The sequence below is a fragment of the Sinohyriopsis cumingii genome, chromosome 3, assembly GCF_028554795.1.
Source record: "Sinohyriopsis cumingii isolate HCF-2022 chromosome 3, ASM2855479v2, whole genome shotgun sequence".
In the NCBI taxonomy this organism is placed as follows: domain Eukaryota; kingdom Metazoa; phylum Mollusca; class Bivalvia; order Unionida; family Unionidae; genus Sinohyriopsis; species Sinohyriopsis cumingii.
In genome coordinates this window covers 125,608,430-125,634,181 of record NC_142963.1, presented here as the reverse complement: position 1 = coordinate 125,634,181, position 25,752 = coordinate 125,608,430, and the positions used below count along the sequence as shown (strand labels likewise).

General features: G+C 37.9%; 1 protein-coding gene and 1 long non-coding RNA gene across 2 annotated transcripts in view; one reads left to right on the top strand and one right to left on the bottom strand.

The window, feature by feature from the left end:
- The window catches only part of LOC149803786 (CD109 antigen-like), a 132,841-nt gene that overhangs the window by 90,922 nt on the left and 16,167 nt on the right, over positions 1-25,752 (bottom strand). The gene's annotated exons all lie outside the window — the stretch shown is intronic.
- LOC149803787 (uncharacterized) lies at positions 1,765-23,700 on the top strand. Its single transcript, XR_016419985.1, has 5 exons — positions 1,765-2,173; positions 2,691-2,812; positions 13,541-13,655; positions 23,031-23,137; positions 23,590-23,700. It is a non-coding gene; the product is annotated as an uncharacterized LOC149803787 (long non-coding RNA).

Below are 25,752 nucleotides of genomic sequence, written 5' to 3'. Positions count from 1 at the left end.
CTAACGCGACCCAGGAAAAACACATAGAGAATAAAGAAGCGTGAACCTTGGATCGAGCGTAACCTACCTATCAACATCTTTAAAGACTATTATGAGGAACGACACATATTATCACTCGAATAATAAAACAGGAAATTATTTTTTTTAAACAAAGTCTAAATAGTACACCATTCCATCGTCAAAATTAGAAAACCATAAAACAAATTAAAAGATACAATATAACATCATAAAGGAAGAAATACAACTGGGAAAGATATTTGATCTATACTTGCTGTCTCAAACATAAAGAAAATATAGCATACACACAGTATAACACCATTACATATAGCAAACACTGAGACCTAGGCGACATATAGCAAAGGTTACAAAACATTTCAAGGGAATGAACTTCGAGCAAGGTGAGGGAAACCAGACTCGGACGAACAACCCTTTAGATAACACTATGGAAACATAAATACCCCATCAAAAATTCTAAAAACTAAATTTTTTATATAAAATTTTGTTTTAATAAAACGTAGAACACATCTGAGGGGGAAATACACAAATATAAAATACTTTTTATTTTTTGGGGGAAATAGGGGCATCTGTCCGTTGCCCCCCCCACTCCCAAAAAAGTGTGTGTGTGTGTGTGTGTGTGTGTGTGTGTGTGTGTTATTATACCCATTACATTACTTGCAAAATATATATGGTGCTGACATTTTCGGCAAGAGGGAGACCTACCGATATTCTGCATATAATTATTTTAATGTTTTTCAGAGCGAGAGTATTGGGGCCTGATCTGTTCAATATATTTCTCAACTGATACAGCAGGTATAATCAGAGGCGTAGAGGGGGGGGGGGAAGGGGAGTACATATGTCCCCGGGCGCCAAGGTACAGGGGCGCCAAAATGAGGCTTACAACGTTACATTATAATAAGTAAACAAGGGTAATATTCAAAAATGTGATTAAACGGGGAGGGGGCTGGGGCGCCAATTTTATAGTTCGTCCCCGGGCGCAAAATATCATAGCTACGCCTCTGGGTATAATAGAGACCCCCCCCCCCCCCCGAGTTTGCCACAGAGCGCTCGTGTAATATACGGTTTAATACAAAATACATGATTGTGGGCAGGAATATACAAAATTTGGTCGATATACATGATCGTTGGTATCTATTCAAACGAGGGCCATGAAATACATTAGCAAATTCCTACAGTATTTTAAGGCAGGCGATTACGAATTATTTAAACCACGTTTTTCATCTGTCACAGATTTTATAATCATTTTGAAGTGGCTGCTTTATCTCGAGGAAAACGAGCGGTAAGTGTTATACAAAACAAAATCTTAATAGCAATTTGATCACTTTTGCGTCATTTGACAGTAAGAATAGTAATAAATAGAGGATAATTTCTTTTCCTACGTTAGGCCTAATACCTGGTATGTTTTTTAGTGTGGTACACACACAAAAAACAACCCCAAAACAACACTAACAACATTTTAAAAAACCCACAAAAACGAGTGCCGTGCCGAAGCCACGGGCTAAAATGCTTTATTATCATTTTTTTTTATTTATAGCATCAATCACAAATTGAAATATATACAGTATTAGCGTTGGAAAAGAAAGTTTTCTTTTTGTTATATTTTTTTTTCTCACCCTAGCGAAACACTTTCTGCAAATGACCTTAATAAAGAAAAATAATAAATTAACCTAAACCACTTTGAATGTCGACCGTATCTTTTATTTACACGGCATCATGCGCGGAAGAAAATACCAACTGAACCGGGATTTCAGACAGCAGATGAATTGAAGTTGATTCATTGAACATCATTAGCAATTGTACAATCAAACAGATGCAACAATGAAAAGTGGAACTATGAAAAATCGAGAATGTTAGATTTGCGAAGGATTTATTCCGAATCATTGTCTGCTAATAGAGAATTCATGTCAGTTGCTGTGTCGGCGATGCCCACACAGCGTGCCGTCCAAATGTGAAGTTGCGTTTTGCTGACAGACATAACACTGTGCCATAATTTATCTGATGGCATGTAAAGAAGCTGCTTAAATTATAGTATTTAAAAGTTTCTTCATTTTGTAAGAGCTCAAGAAATTAATTCTGGTTTGAAAGACAAGATGACGGTAAAACTCAGAAGACGTAGCTGTACAGTACCGTTGGTGTTGGAGACGTCATAATAAAGGTAACTGCGTTAACTTCGCTTTTTGTTTGGTAATTTGTTGGATATTATCTTTTGCTGATCTTCTTTGAGCTTGGAGTAAATTTTACATTCTGAACATTTTTATTTGCACTTATCTGCTTAATATGTATTGCTGGGATATCATATAGAATATGAAGTCAGTATAATGGTACTATATTACATATTTGAATGATAAAAGACTGGTAAATGATATAATGATAAACTACAAAATAAATAATTTGCCCAATATCCCAAATATGTTAATTAAAACAAACATTGAATGTAAATTCAGATATAATGAGCAGTTGTAAGAAGTAAGAAATAACATTTTATCCATTGAACCTGTTATGTGTTATCATCATCAGTTTTAAAATAAACACATGGAGACAAGTTTGCTTAAATTCTAAAATTAACACACACACACACACACACACACACACACACACACATATGGTATTTTAATCTAATACAGAAATGGTGACATTGATATATGCAGACCAATAGTTTTTTTCTTCTACAGATATAAATTAAAAAGCCTAATTCTGAGAGTTTCACCTACAACATTCATGATGGGAAAGGGCCACTAATTAAGAGCTGACATATGTGGAAGAAAAATACCATCCATGTTGAAAAGGGCTAGAGGTAATATGAGAAAACATAATTTATCAATCTTATTTAACATTATTGTTGATATTTTATCTCAACTGGTCAAAAGGCTAAGTGGGTTTATGTAATGGTCCAGAGTGTGTTATTTATTTCACATCCCCTTCTGTCTTTCAACAGTAAGAAATTAGCTACTTTGGAGTCCATAGTTCTGATCAATTTGTTTATATAAAACTTGGTTTTGGGCTTAAATCAACATCTTGGATAAATCTAATAATGAGCAAAATCCAGGTATATACATGTGATCATGTATAAGATTAGTTGAGTTTTTTAACCAGCCTAAAAGCCATACTTCCACAATATAGGCTAAAATCATTAAGTTGTCCTTGAAGTTTGATGAGTGTTAACCATTAATAATAATAAGGTGATCTTTCATCTGAGTATGTTACCACCGCATGCAATATTTATACATGTAGTGCAGTTTTTACTAAACGTAGAATACATGCTTATATAAATGAGATCTAGATTGAAGAAGTGAAGATGCATACAAATACATGAGGTTATAACCACTACTGCTGATTCAAGTTTGATCATGCTTGGCCATTGGGCTTATAGAGTCAAGTTTCACAATGATGCTTATTATGAGTGTGATAAAGGTATGGTAGTGAAGTGACCTTGCATCTGATTGGCAGAGTTTCTTATGATTTGCACAACAGTGTTTATGATCCAATTTAGATCTGACTTGTTTAATTATTTGCTTGTATGTCTGAGGCTATAAGCAAAATCTATGCATATAATGTGGTGGTTCTACATCTCACTAGCCATTCTTGCTACTGCTCTTAAAACTATTTCTCATTAATTTCATCAGACTTGGTGAATAGATTTATCTCATCAAGATATAGCAAAAGAGCAATTTTGTAAAAAAAATATTCATTCATATTAAACTCAAATTCTGCATCTGATTGGTTGACCTTGCAAATACTATAAGGGCTCTATTTCTGACAAAAAGATTATTTTGATCTAATGTAGCAGAAATGCTTATATGATCAAAACATTGAACATATTTGATGACAAATAAGAAATAGTTTTTCATGCAAATTTGATAAACATTGATAAATCGGTTCATATCATTAAAAGCTTGGAAGAGTTTGATTACATGTGAGACCATCACATATTAATCATTCTTTATTTAGAGAATTATTTTTGTCAGGATTTAGTAAAATATGTAAAATCAATATGGACTGGTTTTGTTATGTACATCAACACTAGTTGTTTACTGAGTACTGAGGGAATTGGAGTAAGGCAAGGGTACATTGCAGTAGGTAACCTGGTTGACTTGATAACAGGATTTTAACACAAACATTTTTATCAGGAGTCTAGCATACTAACCATTGATTCACTGCAGATCCTGCCCCCATTAGTTACCTTTTAATACATAAAGCATTTGGGTTTTTTATGTCACAAATCCCATAGGGATTAAAATTAACATCATAGGTCTCACTGGATAGTTTCGTATTTTGACATCCCTCTAATTTTTAAGGTAGAAGGCATGAACCTAATTATCACAAGCCTAGCATTTATAAATTTACACATAAGCTAAATCTATAATGTGGTTCAGATTTACTTTGAGTTAGGCATGGAAATAGGTTGGCTTGTTGGTGACTGCCTGTCACAGTTAGATGAGCATTGGAGATCATATGCGTAACTTAGTCTGCAAATGAGCTGCCGACTTTTATTTGTGTCTGCTACAGAGGTAAATATAAAAAAATCTTGATGGTAGAGGGGTGATGAAAAGTATGCTAATTTGTTATAGTACTAGTGAACTTTATTCATGCATAAGGCACATACTGATTCTTTTAGTTGCCTTGTCACAGAAAAATATTGAAAATAGCTATTTCTAGTAAAAAATGAATGTAAAATGTACCTGCATCCTTTGACCCTACCAGAACCAAACTAAAAGCTCAAATTTGTGCAGCTGCTTTTGCTCATCACAAACATAATTGGGAGTATAACTGCTAACCCTACCCTCTAGCACACATTTCATTCATTCATTGGATTAAAGTCACGTGCACCTTTCGGTATGTGCGACTGTTTAGTTTGTACATGCTTGTGTACTTTTTGAATTTAGCGATTAACTTATACAATGCCCCCAAGCAAGCAAGCTGAAGCCCAGGTGCCCCAAAAGGTCCCGCCCAGGCTCTCATCGCTGCATCCTTCTCCATCGTTGTACTCCGTTGGTGGTCTGTTTCTGCATCCTGCATCTCCTTCCTCTCTCATTTCAGGCAGTAACCGAAGCACACCAGCAGCAGTATTATGAAATTTTCGTTGCAATCAATGCCCAGTTCCCTATATTTATTGGGCTATTCCTGTACTATCTTGCCAAACATGTGATTGTCACATACGCTTCAGATATTCCTGAGTTGTGAATTTTCCTATCTTTTGTAAGGTCTATTAAATTTTGTGTACTTTGCGTACTTGAATTTTCCGAAAATTTTTTCACATCTAGTAGGCTTTTAGTAGCCCTTTATTTTGTTTTGGAGATCTCAATTTGGTTAAGTATTTCGTACGTGTGGCTTTAAACCAATCAGTGTGTTTCAGGGCCAGTAAGTTGTTGGTCAAAAGAGGGCTTTCGTGGGTCAGAATGAAAGCCCTATGTGGTAAAATTTGTTTGAAAAAAAAGAAAAAAAAAAAGAAAAGAAAAGAAAAAAAAGGTGGGTAGGGAGTGTGTATGCTATATTTGTGTGATGGCTATAGACATTTTTGTTCGTTTTTCTGCTTTTCCCACATATCCCGACAACACACATTCACGTTCACTTTCTCATTCACACTTATAAGTAGATGTGGGGGGGGTGGCCTTATTTCTTTTGTTTGATTTCGGGAAGGCAATTCTTTTCATACTGGGGGGTGGGGGTGGTTTGATTATTTGAGGCATACTCTTTTCATTGTTTCTGCCTTCATTCCCCAAGGTCTGCAAGTGTCCTGTTCTTTCTTCTTTTACTGCCTTAGGACGTTTAACTTCATCCTGTGCCTTTTCCTGCTCTTCTTTATTTCAGCTCTTTCTGCCTTATCCCGTGTCCGTTTCTATTTTGGTCTTCTCGTCCTTTTGATACTGCCATGTTCGCCGTGAGATGTTTTCTTCGAGGGAGGTGGTTTGATTGCCTTTGTTTCCCTTCGCTTTGACCACTTGGCTATTTACCTGTTATTTTTGTTTAGCTTAGCTATTTGTGATTTATTTTAATGTATATTTTTTTTATTTTTATTTTTTTATATTTTTTTTATTTTTTTTTGATCCTACGGGACCTAGCATGCCGTTATAATTCCGAAACAGTGATTTTGTAATATTTTGTCCTTATCTGGTTTTTATTGTTCGGGTTATGATCAGCTGTGCCAGTCTGTGAACCCACGATACCGAGCCGGCCGTCACAATTCCCAAACAGTGATTTGTAATATTTTGACTGGTCTTTGATTTACTTTTTAATATTTTTTTTTTTGTCTTTTGTTTCTTTTTTTTTTTTTTTCCTTTTTTTCTTTTTTTTTTTTTTTTTTTGAACCTACGGGGCCTAGCATGCCATTATAATTCCAAAACAGTGATTTTGTAATATTCGTCCTTATCTGGTTTTTATTGTTTGGGTTATGAGCGGCAGTGTCAGTCTGTGAACCCACTAGCCCGAGCCGGCCGTCACAATTCCCAAACAGTGATTTGTAATATTTTGATTGGTTTTTTTCTTTTTTGGTTCGATCTTTTAGGTTTATTGGTTTTAATTTCTTTACATGGTCTCTCTTTATACCCAACCCTTCATTCGGTTTAGATTTGTCCCCTTTTGCCTATTTTGTTAATGAATGTCATGATGTTATTATAGGTCATTCCTATGTTATTGTTTTTTGCCACAAGTAACTCCGGGTATGTCCACCGTTCTCCTATTTGTTCCTGTTGAGATTTTAGTTCGGCCCTTTCCTGGTTGTATTTGGGGCATATATTTATTAAGTGTGCGATTGTTTCTGGAGTTGGGCAGTAGGGGCAGTTTTCGGTTGGTCCCCTTTTTATGTGTTTCCCTGCGCATCCTGCCAATAGTGTTTTACCTGTTCTTATTCTATTTATTATTGTTATATCGTATGGATTTTTGAAGGTCGGACTTTCGACTTTTCTACTTACTTTTTTCATCATCGTGTGTATTAGACTGTTTGCATCCGATTTTTCCCATAGCTCTTGCCACATGTCATTGATCTTGTCCCATGTTATTGATTTCAGTGACGCTGTATGCTATATTTTGGGCTTTTGGTTCGTTTGTGGCGTTTTTTGCTTCTGCATCTGCTTTGTCATTGCCTGGGATTATGGATGTGAGAGGGTATCCATATGAATTCAACGTGTTTGTTGTTTTTTTCAATCTCTTTAAGTAGCGATCTTGCATGATTAATCATATTAGGTCTGCTCTTGGATTGGTCTGTTGCTAACGATTGTAGTACACTGTAAGAGTCGCTTAGAATGACTGCCTTAGTTGTGGGGTATGTTTTGACGTATGTTAATGCCATTAGTATTGCCATGAATTCTACCGTGTATATAGCGCATTGGTCTGGGAGTCTTTTTCCAACGGCGACATCTAATTTTGGGATCACTATCCCTGCTGCAGTTTTATTTGGATTTTTGGTTTTTGATCCATCTGCGAAGATTTGCGTGTATGTCTCGTATTTGTTGTCAATGTACGTTAGTATTGATGCTCTTAGTCCTATCGGGTCATTTTGTTTTTGTCCTAGTTTACGTAAGCTAAGATCTATTTGTGGTGTGGGACAGGTCCACGGGGGGTCTGGGTAGTACCTTATTTTTTCTGGGTTGATATTTGCGATTTGAAATTTCCTTTTTAATTCTATAATTATTTTCCCACTAGGTATTTTTTTATTTTTTCCTTTTGTATCGAATGGTTTGTCGCATGCTAAGAGGGCTTGTAGCGTGAGGTGGTTGGGTTGGTGTATTGATATTCGAGTCGAGTATCGCAGCATCAATTCCTTCCGCCTTAGGTCTAGCGGGGGTTCTCCTACTATTATTAAGATATCTTGTGTGGGGGTACCATTTAGGACGCCGGTGCATACCCTTAGCGCTTTTGATTGGACTGTGTCTAGTTTCTTTAGTAACGTGGCGTTCGCCGCTCCATATACCTGGCAACCGTAGTCCAATTTTGCTCTTATAAGTGCTCTATATAGGGTAACGAGTGTTTTTTGATCAACCCCCCAATTCACCCCTCTGAGGTTTCTGTGGAGGTTGATGTCTCGTTTGCACTTCGTTACGAGTTCTTGGATATGAGCTGCCCACGTGAGTTCGTGGTCGAATACCATACCTAGGAGTGTCGCTTGTTTTTCGAATTTGATGGGTACCCCCTTTATGGTTAAGTTTGGAGTGGGTGGGGGGTGGCCACCTCCCGGATTGAAAACTATGCCTACTGTTTTTAGAGGTGACAATTTAAATCCCCATTTATCTGTCCAATTTCCTATATCGTTTAGTCCTTTTTGTAAGTGCTTGGTCGTTTCTCTGCTGGCTGGGTTGCCAGTTTTCCATACGGCGCTGTCATCGGCGAATTGGGATAAGTCAAGGTGGTTGGGTTTTACCGCTGTTTCCAGGTCGTTTATCATTATATTAAATAAAGTTGGGCTGATTACGCTTCATTGTGGCGTGCCATTTTCCAGTTTGTATCGTTCGGAGTAGTCTTGTCCTAGTCTGACTTGTATCTTTCTATCGGTTAGGAAGTTAGCAATAAATTTGTATATATTGCCAGTTATTCCGTATGGTTTAAGTTTACTTATCAGTCCCTTAGTCCACATTAGATCATATGCTTTTTCCATGTCTAAGAAGATGGCTGTAACATATCTGGATTTTTAAAATTTTTCTCTAGATGCTAATTTGACAGCGGTTTCTAGTCTCATGAGTTGGTCTATTGTGCTTTGGTAGTTGCGAAACCCGCTCTGTGTATTAGCTAGTAGTCCTTTGCTTTCTAAATGGTATTTCAGCCTGTTGTTTACCATAGTTTCCATTATTTTACATATATTGTCTGTTAGTGATATGGGCCTGTATGATTTTATATCGCTTGAGGGTTTTCCAGGCTTAAGAATCGGGACCACTACTGCCTTTTTCCATCTTATAGGTATGGTACCGGTTTCCCATATTTTATTAATGAGGTTAAGTGCAATTGTGACAAGTTTTTTGGGTAGGTTCTTGTACATTTCATACCCCAAAGTATCCTCCCCGGGGGATGTGGTCTTTTTGCCGGCGAGGGCCTTTCTCCATTCGGCTTCTGTAAACGGAAGGTTTAGTGGGCCGTCATTATTTCCTGCTTCCTTTATGTTGTCAGAGTTGCTTTCCTCAAATTGCCTTTTATGATTTTTAAACTTATCCTCTAAGTTGGTATTGCTACACATGTTGGCGAAATAGTTTGCGAATAATTCTGCCTTATGTTTGTTGTTTTGTCCAGGTATGTTGGGGGTTATTGATTTAGTTTTGCCTCTCATTTTTTTAATTCTTTGCCACACCTCCTTCGATTTTGTGTTAATATCTAGTTTTGAGCAGAATTCTCTCCATGAGTTTTGTTTAGCTATCATAATAGTTTGTTTGGCAGTTTTTTCCTTTTCCTTGTAGTAGTTAAAGTCCCTATTATTTTTAGTTCTTTTGAATTTGTTTAGAGCTCTTTTTTTCTCTTTAATTGCTATTTTACATTCATTATTCCACCAGGGCACCGTGGGTTTGGGTGCTACTCCTTTAGTTTTAGGAATTGTTTCTTGGGCCATTGTGTTAATGGTTTCTATTAATTTGTCATTAAAGGTGTCAATGTCCCGGTGATATATGGTTTCTGGGTCGATTGAGTCACCTATCTGTTTGAACCTAATCCAGTTGGCCTGTTCGTATTTCCATCTTGGTGTGAAGGACGCTTTATTTTTGAGGTATTCTAATTTGTATTTCTATATTTATAAGGTAATGGTCACTTCCCATAGGGTCGCTTTCATCAACTTGCCAATCAGAAATGCCTGTTAATCTTGGTGTGCATAGAGATAGGTCTATTGCTGATGTGTGGCCTGTTCTGTCATCTATCCGGGTGTGCATTCCTTTGTTTAGAAAAACTAAGTTGCATTTTTGTGCCCATTTTTCTACAATTTTTCCTTTAATGTCCGTCTTTTGACTCCCCCATAGTTCATTGTGCGCATTGAAGTCCCCGCATATTACCACCCATTCTCCACAGTCTTTAATCATTTTGATTGTTTCGTCTGCACTTAAATTGCGCTGCTCATTTGTTTCATAGAGGTTAACGATTAGTACCTGCTTAGTTTGAGCGGTTATTTTGACTATCTGTATTTCAAAGTCATTGGGCGGTCTACTATCTGTTAATTTATGCATTTCTGATGTAATTCCATCTCTAACAAAGGTTGCTAACCCCCCTCCTCTTGCTGTGGGGGATCGATGCTTTAGGTATTTGGTGTTGTAGCCTATGATGTTTGGGATACGTGAGGTATCATTTAGGTGGGTTTCCTGTATGCATATAACATCTGGTTTTCTTTCCTGTTCAAGTATTTTGTTATTTAGTTGGTCAGCGTGGGCCCTAAGGCCGCGTGCATTCCATTGCCATATTTTGATTTCTGCTCTGGAATCCATCTCTAGTGCAAAAAGTCTTAATAGTTTGTTTAATTTACTGTTGTTTTCGTTTTATGCGTGTTTCCTACCAGTGAGGGTGCTACCTATTTATTTTGTTTTTGGTATCCTGATTTTTGTTTTGGCCTGCTTATAGTTTACCCCATGGGAGATCATATATTCGACTATTAGGGCTTCTCTGAGAGCCCTGGGGCATTCTGCGTGGTTTGGTTTGTGGTTACCACTACAGTTAGCGCAGTGCTGATTGGTGGCGCTACATGTTTTCCAGTCTGGGTGGTGAAGACCACATTGATTGCACCGGAATAGGTTTCCGCAACTCTTAGAGTAATGCCCCCAATTTTTGCAGTTGCCACAGAACCGTGGTTTGTTTTTGAAAGCAAAAATTTTTTTAGCCTCGAGTTTTTCGGCTATTTTGATAGTTTCTGGGGTGGCGCCCTTAAAAAAGAGTACCACTGCAGTGCTATCCTTTCCCCTTCTTGTTTTTAGGCGGATTGCTTTCTCTACTTCCTGTCCTTTACTCCTTATGTAGTCTACTATTTCATTGGTTTTATTTTGAGTTGATACGTATATGACTCCTTTGTTGTGTGTTTTTGGGGGGTTTGGGTCTATGTGTTGTTTTGTTCTGTTGTGTCTAGTGACCTGAACATTTATTTGGTCTATTCTTTCAATTTCCATATATTTGGCAATCTGTTGTTCAGTGGTGCATTTGATTATCAGCAAGTCGTCTCTAGTGCTTTTAAGCGTGAATTCTCCTTGGTGATGTTTGTTCAATTGCCATGCTATGGTTTTAAAGGCTAACTTCGTTATTTTGGAATTTACTCCCTTGACGAAGAGAGTCAGTTCAGCGGGGTGTTTCTTGTTTTGGATATTTTGCAGACTGGTCTTTTTTCCCCTGGTGTTTGTCTCTTTAGCTGACTTTGTTTCGTTGTCCATAACCGGCTTGCTGGGTCTTGTATTCTGACAGTTAGTGTGTTCCTTATTCTTTCTAACTGGTATTTGGGATTTGGTTTTCCTATTATTCTTACCTTTTGTTGAGTCGTGTGTGACTGCTTTATTTGTGGTAGGGTGAGGGCATTCTGTTTCATCTAGTAGGTTCTCAGTTTGAGTCCCCTGGCTGCTAGTGTTTTTAACCAGCGTGGTCTGGGTTGTTTTTGTGCTTGTTGAGTATTGTTCCTCAGTTTGGGTACTCATGTCGGATGTAGTTTTGCGGTTACTCGGTAGATTGTCCACATTCTCGTTTACGCTTGGTGACAGGTAGAGTCTACTCATCGAGTCAGTTGGGGTCGAGTTGAAAATTGGCGTTAAGAACTGTATCTGTCGTTTTTCTCTTAGGGGGGATGAGACTGCTTCGGAGTAAGTTTGCCTTAGTTTATCTGCCTTTAGGTTGACCAGGCAGCTGAGATAACTATTTGATGATGTGACATTAATTTTGTTGTTATCCATCTTGAGTTTCTTTATTTGATGTAAGGTATATATGACGGGATATTTCTTTAGTTTTAATCCTGGGTTTGTTTTGATTTCTTGCAATTTATTTGAGTTTAATTCTAGCTTAAAGCTATCTGTCTTAACTATACTTTATTCTACTTAGTACTATGAAAAAGCAACAGCTGTAAGGGGATATGCAAATAGCTTTTATTCTGATTTGTGTAATTAATTATTATATTACTATTATCCAATTTAAACTTATTGAAAATTATTTTCTAGCCAAATGGTCAAAGTAAAAGGTTTTACTTACCCCGATCCAATTTTCTTTTTAAGATCTTTAGAGCTTTTAAATACAGCCTTCTAATTATACAAGTTTCATTACATTGGTCAATAATTAGTCACATGTGATGACACTTGTAACTAATCAAACCACAGCAACTGAGAGCAGACTAAGCATTGATATTTATATGGTACAGTGGCAATATACAGTCTGTCTGCCGCAACACATGAAACAAACTGGACAAATCTGAAAGCCTTGAATTTGACTTTATTTATCTGTATGGTAGAACAGAACCTGAGTTGAAAAGCTTTTAAAGAAAGACCTTGATATCAAACCTAATAATAACTGCAGGAGTTATATTATGGATAATTAACCATTCTCTCAGTTTCAAACTGGGCATTCCATCCCATGGGGTTCTAAATGTAAACCAAGTGTAACTGATATCCTAATGAACTGTAAAGACCATAGCAGCACAACAGCAGGGGACCAGGTATGTCCAGATACAGAAATCACAGACCAGTTTCAAACTGATGATGAACCACATAAAAATTACACATCTGCTAGAACTTATGTTATGAAGATAACTTAAATTGCATTATTATTAATCCTCCTCCTCACATTCATCATAATTGAGATGCATCATATATGTTTTATTGTAAAATAGTTTATGCAACATAATTCAGTGAAGACCTTTACTGCCAATTTACCAGTGAACCATTTGTTTCAATGAACATATTTTATGTTGTAACAAGGAGCATCATTTAAACATTATGATACACTTATCATACCTGTATATGAAATCTTAATACTAACACTTATACATGCAATACTACTACTAATAAAAACACCTGCATTGATAATTTGATTATGTTCAATTGGACTTGTATCTAAATGATCACCAGCTGTATGAAAAGACATATTTTAATATATAGATATTGGATGGAATACTAGTTACCACAATTGAATAGTCATATGATAAATGATATATTATTTTAAACAATTTATATTTGCAGTGAAACATACTTTTACATTATTTTCACTTAAATTTCATTTATAGAGCAGTATACTCTGCATTCATTAAATTACTGAAATGGTTATAATACAACAACAAATACTGCAACTTCCAGAATCACAAAAATCAAAAGATATAAACAAAAACTTCCCTACATGTATCAACAGTTGTCACTTAATAGACAGAACTCTGAAGATTTAGAATAGGATGTTAACAAATTAGGTATTCAAGTTAAAAAGAAAAAAATACCAAGTAAGCTTACTACCAAAAAATCAAACAATAACAGTGAATTTTAGTACATTCCCAGGAAACAGAATATATGATTTTTCTTAACTTGATCTGATACATCTTAAATCTATAGAAAATGATTCATATTGTATGACTAAAATATTATGTAAACAAAAATTCCATCACTTTTTTCAGATGCAACATGCATACCCCAACCCATCCTTCTTGATCATAAAGTATACCAGCATTCCACTATAAGATGGGGAGCTGTAGTGGCTCAGTGGTTAGCTTTCTGGACCTGTGAAATAAGGTAGGTTCAAATTCTACCATCAGACCAACCTGGGTTAGCTACCATGGTGTGTCCTTGGGCAAGGCACTATACTTAAAGTGCCTTGGCACTAAATAACTTACTTGTGTTGGTTTACCATAAAAGGCCAAACCAAACACAAAAAAACAACAACTTTAAAATATGAGTTTTGTCAATACTAAGTAATTGAAAATCATACTGAAGAAATGTTTTTGTTAATACAGATTAATGGATCTAAAAAATCTCTTTCTTCTGCAGGAGTTTAAAATGTTAAATTAAAAAGGTCATGGTACACATTGCTTTGTTCGTACACATCAGGCTCCGTAACCCATATCCAACTAAAAATTTTAGTAGAGTCTGAATAAAACATATTTTAATCTGGATGATAATATTCTTTCTCCATTCATATATTACACCACCAAGATTGATCCAAATAAGATTACATTTTACTATAACACTGAGGATGAGTATGCCTCTTAACAACTTACAAATGTGGAGAGAATGGAGTTAAACTGAACTTTGATTTCTTTTCAACCATAGCACAAGATGATCATTTATTATGAAAAAACCTGAATAAAGTTGGAGTTCATAACCATGACAGTCTTGATACAATATAAATTCAATATATTATTGTTGTCTTGAGGTATAGTTCTGTATATTACAATCTCACACAAGATCAGGGTATATTTTAGTACCATACAGTTAATTCGGGATTGTATTAATACCTATTCTGGTGAATGAACATTAAATAAGATTTACTATTTTGGAACCAGTTGCAATAAAGTTTACTAAACAAGAGAAAATATGACTTTACTATAATATCTAAAATGTAAAATCTGCAAACAGAATACTTGCTTGACTTTACACTTCAACTATATCATAATATTTATTTGAAATGAATTTATACAAATGGCATTAAATTTGGTTTCAGGCTGGTAATGACAATGGTAGTAGTGAATAGGGACGGTCTAGGGACTAGGGAACTTCCATGTTAAAAAGGGTATATCCACTCTAGGGACTATGTAATTTAACATGGGAGAAAAAAAAAAATATCCATTCTAGGGACAAGGGGAATTTAACATGGGAGAAAGAAAAAAAACTATTCACTCTAGGGACAAGGGAAATTGAACATGGGGAATAAATCGTGGGACTGTCTTGGGACTAGGGGAAATGGAACAGGGTCGGGACCCTATTTTAATAAGGTCCCGACCTGATGGGTCTATGAAAATGGAACAGGCGAAAATTGAAACAGGGAGGGGTCTCTATTTTTTTATTATTTTTTTAAACAAAAAAATAAAAAAAGGGGTAGGCAATTGAAAGTCAAGATCTTTTCGAGAGATAGGAATGGCCCTGAAAAGGGCCTTTGGTTTTATGTTAATATACCCTTAACATAAAGGGCATCTGTGACATCTTCTTCTTGACCTTAGGCTGTGCCTGACTGCAGGACCATAGATTAAGACTCTTTTGAGGCATCCTTGATGCTCCACATAAGATTCTTCGCATCCACAGGCTGGTGTCTGTCCTGTGGATAACTGTCCAGTTGGATCGGACATACATTGATATGTCCGTCCGGAACATCATCGAAGACACAAGCGTTGAAGATTGTACATCGGTCCACATGTTGGGGTGCTGAGTAACAGGTGAAGGAATGCAGTGAACTGTACTTATTTATAGGGGGAGGAAGGATTGAAACGGATTGAGTTTGTTGACCAATCCAAACACGCGTTACAAAATTCAGTCAGCCCACGTCCAATCCGAAGAGAGCAGTCTGTGACGTCACATAGTCTATATAGATTCGCTAGCGCCTGTGCGTAGTCAATCTAAGCGACAGTTTTTCAACATGACGGAAACTCAGAAAACGATCAGTTTGGGTGCACTGATGGTGGAGACTACCCAAGGGAACCCAGACTTACTTTCAGAAGAGGTGAATTGGGATTTTGTGGATTTTTTTACCTTGCAAGAATTTGTTCCTGAACCTTCGTCACCTTCTCCTTCATTACCGCACATGGAAAATTTTAGACAGAGACAGAAAGAAGAATTGGAGAAATTTATACAACAGCAAAAGGAAGCGGAACAAGCTTTTCTCCTACAGCAACAGCAGCAAGAAGAAGAGGTAAGAAAAAAACAAGAAGAAGAAGACGCAGCAGCAAAGAAACAAGGGTGTCAAAATCAAACGGTCACGGTACTGTTAGACATTTTAGTTAAGAAGTCTGAAACAGATGTATCAGACTTCTTTATTACGGCCGAAGAGAATACGACCTTCCCAAGCTAAACACTCCAACCCTGTGACTACGCCTACTGCACCATCCTTAGTGATTTCAACGAAATCATCATCAACAGTACGCAGTCCAGAAGTAGGCCTTGGCCATGGCAAAGGCTTAAGACAGTTAAAGTTGATTGTTTAAACTCACCCCTTACACCAAAAAAGGCCCTTTTGAGGGCCATCCACGTCTCTCGAAAAGAGATAGGCTTTCAATTGCCAATAACTAAAAAAAAACATTTTACCCAATAGTACCTGTCTGTGTATGAGTGTGCGTGAGTGTAGGTTCTTATTTTAAAATCAAAACCCAAAGACACTTACCTTTTATAATTAATTTATTCTTTTATAAATATTTACAATTCACAATTCACAACAGAGCACTTTAAAAAGTTCATAGACTTATTCTGTCTCATTGTTCACTCTCTGTTTTTTTAATTTCTTCACCGTCATAGTCTTTTCCTCCTCTTCCTCCTCACTTTCTTCCCTTCTTTTCTTCTCCTGTTTCTTTTTCTTCACCTGTCTGTTTTCTTCCTCTTCTTCTTCCTCTTCCTCTGAAGAATCCCTCTCTTCTTCTGACTCCTCTTGTTTCTTTTTTGGGCAGTCTGGTGACCAATGTCCTTTTTCTTGACAATAATAACAGGTATCTTGACTTTTGTCTCTTCTAACCCCTTTTTTTTCTTTTTTGACGGTCTGGACACTCTGAAGACCAATGCCCTTTCTTCTGACAGATATAGCAAGTATCTTGACTTTTATCTTGAAAGGAAGGAGAGTAGTCCCTCGGCTGGTCTGAAGAGAATTTTCTAATGACCCCTCGCAAAGCTCTGATGAAACGTTCAATCTTGGTAGTCTCTTCCATTGTTGTGCTCAGTTTGAGAGTGAAATGAATAGTGAAAGGACAAGACACATACCCTTTATATACGCTGGTCTGCTATGACTATAAATTAATCCATGGTGTTTAAACTTTAGTCATTTGACTTTTTGCTATCGAGATGAAATGATCCAATTCATTTGAGAAGAAAGAAGAAGAAAGTAAGAGGCAGAAACGTGATCTATCGCCTCGTACTAGGGCTGAAGTCTTGGCACAAATTCATGCCAGTGATTTTGAAGAGGACATGAGTGAACCAGAATCCAAACCCTCTAAACAAAGTTTACCACCCTTAGTCAACCCTGAAAAGTACTATGACATTCGAGAGACAGAAAAGCGTCCCTCTAGAAAATTTAGAACTACGGCTTACAAATACACAGTGAAGTTTAAAGATTTCAAGTCTGAAGTACTGTTAGAGAAAGCAAAAGGGTTCATCACCGACATGTGGGATTCTTTGCTCACCACACTCAAGCGACAATGTCAACCCAAAGAAGATGATCGCTTGAGACTTTCCATACAACATGACGGCTTGAAATCCCCTGTTTGGATCGAGTTTAGCAGCCCTGCAGAATTGACCACTTCCAAAGTCATGGACAAGATTCAACACGTGCAACAATCTAATGACCAGTTTGACATCACCGATGGAAAAGCCACACTGGACATGACCCACGTCTCTCCTCCTCAAGGGACCGGACAATGCAGAAAGACCTTATTGGTCAACAACCTTCGCATTACCAAAACAAGTCTTGTCCAAATTAACAATTTTCAAGACCACATGTGTTTAGCCCGAGCCATCGTGGTGGGATGAACCTATGCCGACAAGAACGACACGGTAGAATGGAAAAGAGCCTGGGAGAACATTCGAAAATCGAACCGAGCCAAACAACGAAATGAAGCAGAACTTCTGTTACAACAAGCATGCCTGTCCAAAGACACATCCTGTGGCATTCCTGAGATGCAAAAATTGCAAGATGCCCTAGCTCCACGATACACCTTGAAAGTGCACCCTCAAGAAGTGCGCGGGTCTCTGTTGTTTCGAGGGAAAGACTTTAAGGATGGAAAATACATTCACCTCTATCATCACGATGACCATTTCGATACCATTACCACTATCACTGGATTCCTGGGATACAAATATTACTGTGAGAAATGTGACTTATGATGGTTATAATAATCGAGAGCAACACAAACATTGTGGATCGAAATGCTCAGGATGTTTGGCCTCTCAACCCTGTCTGAGCGAAGGGCAAGAACCAGTGCATTGTCCTGCTTGTCTGCGCACATTTGTCAGCCCTGCCTGTTACCAACAACATCTGAAGATGCAAGGTTCACAGAAGAAATGTGCTTGTCAACTCCTGAGATTGTGCCCAATGTGTGGACAAGGTCTATGTATCAACAGTACCAAGGCACACGTATGTTCAGGAAAGAAAAAATGTCACATTTGTCACTGCATTGTGGACTTGGAACACCAATGCTACATACAAAAATACCAATCCCAACCAGAGAAAGAGGATGGTCACAAGAAGAAGAAAGGCAATTTCATCTTTTTCGATTTCGAATGCATGCAAGAGATCAGTATTCACATTCCTAATTTCTGCGTGGCTCATCAAGCGTGCGAGAAGTGATTCAAGAACCTATCTTGAGTTATTGCCCTCACTGCAGTAAGATTCCTGGAGGGCGTGAAAAAATCTTTCAAGGACCGAACACACTAGCCGATTTCACACAATGGGTCTTAGACCCCATCGACAAGACGTGGAGCCAAGAGGACATCGAACATTATTATGGAGATTGTCATTGTCATGCCACGGTGATGGCTCACAATTTCTCCGGATATGATGGACAGTTTCTTTTGAGATGTTATACGGAACGTGGCATCGAGCGTCCTAAAATCACTTTGAACGGAGCCAAAATCATTTTCATGTAAGTGGGACAAGTGCAGTTTAAAGATTCGATGAGCTACTTAGCCATGCCTTTGAGTCGAATGCCTAAAATGTTTGGAATGACAGAAATGGCTAAAGGGTACTTTCCACACTTTTTCAATACAGAAGCCAATCAACATGCCGTTCTACCCCATTTGCCTCAGGCTCACTATTACGACCCTGACAACATGCATACCGAACGAGAAACTTTCTACGCTTGGTACCAGGCTCACGCCTCCGACCCTTTCGACTTTCAGGAAGAAATGCTAAAGTATCGTCGTTCCGACATGGACATTTTACGGCGATGCTGTGGAAAATTTCGAGAACTGTTCATGGAACACGGAGGGGTTGATCATTTAAAAGAGGCTTGCACCATTGCCAAAGCGTGTTCCTTAGTCTACCGACAACGATTCATGCTTGAAAACACTGTGGCTGTCATCAGTCCTCAAACGACCAACTATGTCAAACGTCAATACTCGGTCAAAGCCCCATGCTGGTTGCATTACTTGTGCAACAAGGAAGACAAATGGATTCAGCATGCCCGCAACGGACAGGGCGAAAGATCATCGGAATGCATTCGGTCAATGGCTGGGACTTAGAAAACCCCAAGATCATGTACGAGTTTAACGGTTGCTTATTTCACGGATGTCCCGTCTGTTACCCTGACCGCGGCACTAAAAATCAGTTCTTACAACGAACCATGGAAGACTTGTACCAGGCCATTTGTCAGCCACGCCTAAAGTTAGAACAGGAAGGATACCAAGTGGTGGAAATGTGGGAACACAAATACAATCACCGTTTGAACACCGATCCCGAGTTTAAACGCCTCATGGAAAGTTACCAGTTCATGGACCCCCTGAACCCAAGTAATAGTTTGTACGGAGGAAGGACCAATGCCACCTGTTTGCTGTACCAAGCTGACGAAGAGAAAGGAGAAGAAATCATATACTTGGACGTGTGTTCACTGTATCCCTACGTGTGCAAATATTGTTGCTTTCCTGCAGGGCACCCACAATTGTTCACCGAACACATCGACCTAAAAAACATTCGACAATACGAAGGCTTGATCAAGTGCAAAGTTTTGCCTCCCACGAACCTATACCATCCCGTCTTACCTCGCCATTGCCAAGGCAAACTTATGTTTCCTTTGTGCCGTACTTGTGCTGAAACGTGCAACCAAGATCAACCTTGTCATCACACCCAGGAAGAACGGGCCTTGACGGGGACATGGGTCAGCGTAGAATTGTTCAAAGCTCTGAACATGGGATACCAACTGTTAGAAGTGTACGAAATTTGCCACTTTCCCAAGACACAATAATTCCACAAGGGTGACCCCACGCAGAAAGGCATTTTCACAGACTACGTGGATGCCTTTTTGAAACTGAGCAAGAAGCCAGTGGCTATCTGTCCTGGTGTCACACTCCCGAAGACCAAAAGACATTCAGAGAGAAATTCTGGGCACAAGAAGGCATTACTTCAGATCACATTGAGAAAAACGAAGGCAGGCGATCGTTTGCCAAAGTGATGTTAAATTGCTTGTGGGGTAAAATGGCACAATGACCATGTTTACCCAAGACGGAGTATTTGACCGAACCTTCCCGCTACTTTCAGATGATTCACGACAAAGCCAAATTCATGAAACACGTGGACGTCGTTCGTGAGGATTTGATCTTGGTGAATTACGAAGAAGATCTGAACTTTGTAGAAGATGACCCCTTTGGAAATGTCATCATTGCAGCTTACATGACAGCTCATGCTCGCTTAAAATTGTACGAAGCTTTAGAACTGTTAGGGGAACGTGTCTTGTACTTTGACATGGACAGTTGCATTTATATCGATCACCCGAGTCAACAGCACCCTGACATCGAAGGAGACCGTTTAGGAGCCTGGACAGACAAGCACCCCGATGACAAGATTCTAAGTTTCGTTAGTGGTGGTCCCAAAAATTACAGCTACGAATACTGGGCCAAACAAGGAGAAGTGCACACGAAGTGTAAAGTGAAAGGACTTACTCTGAATTATCGTACCAGTCGAGTGGTCAACTTTGGCATATTGAAAGAAGCCTTGCAGTCTAGAGATAGTGACCACCTATCAACCCAACAAGATTGTACGTTTACCCACACACCACATCGTCAGTCGACCCTTGGAAAAAGTCTATCAAATCGTGTAGCAGAAGCGAGTGCGGCTTCCCACCCACTTTACTTTGCCGTATGGACATGTCGGTATAAAACATTGGTTGTAAGAGGATAGCCACCCACCAGAAGGATGACTTCGCCGCAGCAAGAATCGAGTGAGAAATCCAGTGAGAACTCCAAGTTCAAACCCTACCATTTTCCAGTCTTCTTACCTGACTATTGTGATTGTGCCCATCGATTGGACATGTTTCAAAAATGGCCTACGGATAGGGAAGGATTACCTTCTTCGTATGTTTTAGCTAGAACAGGATTTGTCTACTTCGGACCCGAGTCAGGATTGGGATATGAAGTACAGTGTTTCGCTTGCGGACTGAAGTTACGAATGGATCTATGTATCTACAAAGATTCAGCTATTCTGGAACATACTCGATGGTCTCCGCACTGCCCTTACCTTTCAATGGCCTTTCCACCCATTAAAATACGGTACAATTATGATGGTACCTTAGAGACGGTACCTTCCAAAACTAGACGTAAACACATTGCATCCTATTTCATTGTTGTTTCTTTTCCACATAATAGCTTATTTTTTATAAAATGTTAAACTTTACTAATCTTTTTTCAAGATCACTTTAGTTTGCAAAAATACATCTTGTCATTTATTGGCATTCTACATTGAATTTTGTAAACTAGCTATAAACCTGACCTAATTACTCAACTTAACTGCTGACAGAAACAGTCTACAGTAAATGTATTTCATTTCTATAGCTCGATGGATAAACATTACATCTTTTAAAGCTGTGCACAGAATAGGCCGACATATCACGAGTCAGGAAAACATGGGGGTGGTATCCCCTGTGTCCAAAATTAATATCATTTTGAATAGAATATTCTAGTGACAATTGCCTCTTTTCAAATGGTAAGCATTGCTTTTTTTTATTTTCATCAATCTGTCAAATTCGGTATACATTTTGCTTTAATATTTGAGATGGAAACCTTAGGTGCATAGAAATGTCAGACAGCATTGTACATCATGGATGGTGTCCAACATACTTTTATGATCATAAAACAAAATCCCATTTTTTAGTTATGGCCACTGATTTAAAAAATATTCATCCAAGCTAAATATAATAATAATAATAATGAGGACTTTGTATAGCGCCTAATCTTTAGAAGCTCTAAGCGCTTTGCAACATTAGACAACATAAAAACATACACAATGATATGATTACAAAAACAAACACCATGAAATTAGAAAACATAAAAAACATGCTGAGAATATTTAAGGTAGTTAACATTATTAAGTCATTAAGTTTGTTTTTGTAGTCAGAATAAGTAGTTTTGAGAGCACTCTTGAATGGGATCACTGCGTCTTTGTGTCTAAGTTCAGTGGGCAATTCATTCCATGTTGCTGGGCCCTGGTATGCAAAAGAATGCTGTCCATGTGACTTTGTTTTCATAGTGAGAATAATGAGTATATGATTGTCGGAAGAGGAGTGTAAGTATCTTGCTTGTGTGTACACATAGGTGAGGTCGGATAGGTATGTTGGACTAGAGTCTGTCAGTGAAACGTAGCACAGAGAACTAATGTTGTGTTTGATTCTGGATCGAATGGATAGCCAGTGTTGGGTACAGAGCAGCGGGGAGGTGTGCTCTGATTGTGGTACTCTAAGTATGATCCAAGCAGCTATGTTTTGAACTTTTTGAAGTCTCTGCAGTAGATATTAAGATGAACCAGACAGAATTGAGTTACCATAGTCCAGTCTTGAAAGCAGTAATGAACACCCAAGTGTTTTAGTGGCATCAACTGAAAGATATCTGAGAATGGAGCTGATGCGTCTCAGCTCAAGATACGCAGCCTTGCATATGTTCATGACATGTTGGTGCAATGTGAGAGTACTGTCCAGAGTAACACCTAGGTTTTGTACTGATTGTGTGAATTTAATGTTGGTGTTGCTGATATTTATTGTGTGAGGTAAAGGATGTGAATGAGAAAGTCTTTGATAAGTAAGTATGGCTTGATTTAAATTGTGTTTTTCATGTGACTTGCCAGAGATTTTTAAATGAATTGATAAAGTAACTTGAGACACATTTCAAAGTACATGTTTTAAAAATATTCCATTGATTATTGCTGGCATTTAGAAAAATGCAATGCATCCTTTGTTGTGAAACTTATTTTAAAACATTGTATTACTCATGCAGAAGCCTGCTTGAAAACTAATGGCAAAGCAAAGGCAAATGGAATGGAAGAGACCATATCAGAGACCCTCAAATATGCACCCAACCAACGCAGAATGATAAAAAACAAGGTAATCCAAATGACTCTTATTTCATCAATATTGGATTCAGTTTCGTCTTTTAAAGCATAGTATTTGCAAAGCGGATGCATTTCTAAACTGATAACAAAATCAGCTTATCCTATTGCCCAGGACTATCAGAGCTAGAGTCCAGCTAACTACAATATGCATATATCTTGTCTGATCGGACAAGTGCCTCCATTTGGAATTTTTATTCACATGAAATATTTGGATGAAATAAATTCATCTTTGTGCAAATTGATTGCACCATCCACTTGCCAGAAATGACAAGTAAGTGCAAAGTTATCTTGTATCATGGCTTAACGATAGTAAGGGAAGCACAAGTGCAGTGAAGAAAATTTCATACATTTTTATAATGCTGATTAACATGACTTCTGCATATGTAACTAGTGCTGAGATGATATGACTTTATTTAAGCATTACAATTTTGTTTTAATTTGCAGGTGCCTGAGCAGAAGAAGTAATAGATAAACTTTACAGTGGAGTTGGAGACTGATTCTGATTCATAATCTTAATTAAATCTAGAAAATAAACATTAAAGTCATATTAAAATATCTGTTGTATTGTTTCCTTCTTTCATTTTTCTCTTAAAAACAAATGTCTGAACCTTTAGTCTGTAAATTCAGTGGATTCCTTATCAGCCCATCTACTTTTACTTTACACCATGCTACTTTAAAAAAAAAATGAATTATCCAGATTGGGGTAGGTCCCCCCAACCCCCCACCCTACTTTGTCAACTTACCTGCCACATTTAAATCTAATGGAAGGCCCTGCTGTAAAGCCTGTTAGTAAAACTACCCAACAAGAGGATTTCATACATTTGCAACTCCTAGATGGATGGTAATGTTTTCATTTTTGTAATGTAGATTTGGACATTCTTGCCACCAGTATGGAATATGTGTTTCAGAAACACAAGCAGCTTTCATCAGATTTGCATATAGGTTTTATATGTTGTGAGTATGTTGTAGGAAGTTTTTTTAAATAACATCATATGAGATGATGCCAGTGGAAATGGCAGAAAAGTGTCTGTATTGTTCACCAACTACACCTTGTTCTTACAAAATGTGGCTGTTACACATTCCCATGATGATGTCACTGACAGCCATCAGTGAGGAATGCCCCAACAAGCATAATACAAATTGCTTCCATTGTAATTGTTACAATTCCATTCTGACCACTCCGGTGTCCTAGTGGTTAGAGCGTCCGCCTCAGAAGCGGGAGGTCATGGGTTCAAACCCCAGCCAAGTCATACCAAAGACTTACAAAAATGGTATTAACAGCTACCTCGCTAGACGCTCAGCATTAAGAGGTTAGTGTTAGGACTGATCGGCCTGGTGTCAGGATAATGTGACTGGGTGCAACATCATACTACATGTTTGCAGCATGATGCCCCAGTGCTATACATCACTATAAACTGCCACACTGCAGACATCGTAGCAATATGACTGAAAAATTATTCAAGCTACGTTAAAAATCCAATCACACACACACAATTCCATTCTACGATCCAGAACCAACACTAATTCCGTACTACAGTTCTTGCATTTCAATCCAATTTTGCTTTTGAAATGTAGTGCCACTCAATTCATAATGAACCCATTCATTTCAAACACTCGCAAATACTTATTATTCCTGTCTACAACTGAAAAATATCTATATAAAAAAACGTGTAACTGTGTTTTATGCAAGGGCATGGAGATGCACAAAAACTTGCACCTGAAGCTTGAATAAAACCCCGACTGTGGATAAGACTTTACCCATCGATTACCCCAGCTTGGGGATAAATTCCGACCGTGGCGATTTATTATATATCCTATGACTGCTCCAGCTTGAGGGCAAAATCCAAGCACATCCCTAAAAAGATAACAAGTATAGCGGCTCTTTACCTTCTGTAAATGCCACTTGAGCTTCCTGATGCTGTTGTATCTGCCATTTGACAGAATCACGAATGTGGATATATTTCTTAATTGCCTCTAGTTGTTGAGCTAGTTTAGCTGTATGAAATTCCTTTGTGCAGACTCACTCATTATTAATATTACAACAGTGATTTAATTACACATCACCTGTCAGCACACCGATGATAAGTCAGTTATTTTATAACACACCAACAAGCTTGCCCCTTGCACCCCCCCCCCCTTTTTTTTTTATTTGGGCACCTGTGGACATGAATCTGCAAGGCTCAAATTGTCATTTTTAATATAAGATCTCAACATTTTTAAGGCCTTAATTTTAAAGACATCCTTAAAACCCCCAAAAGGTTATCAACTGGATCACCAGCCTTCGTTTAGAGTAACAGCAAGTATATATATATATTTAGGTCTAAGGAAACACAATAAAAATGTTTGATTTAACAATGACATATTTGCCTCAGGTCTGTGATCCTGAAGTGAATATTAACTGTCCATTTATTTTCTTGGCTTTTCTTTACTAGGAAATTGATTATAGAGATTTCTGCAATGGTGAAGGCAATGTAAAAATTGGTTACTATAACATACTTTTTACGCCATGTTTGAAAAAATAAATCCAATGGAAAGGTTATAGTCTGAAAATCTTCATTAAATTAAGTTAATATAGGGGAAAAAACTTTAAGAGTTCATAAATATTTT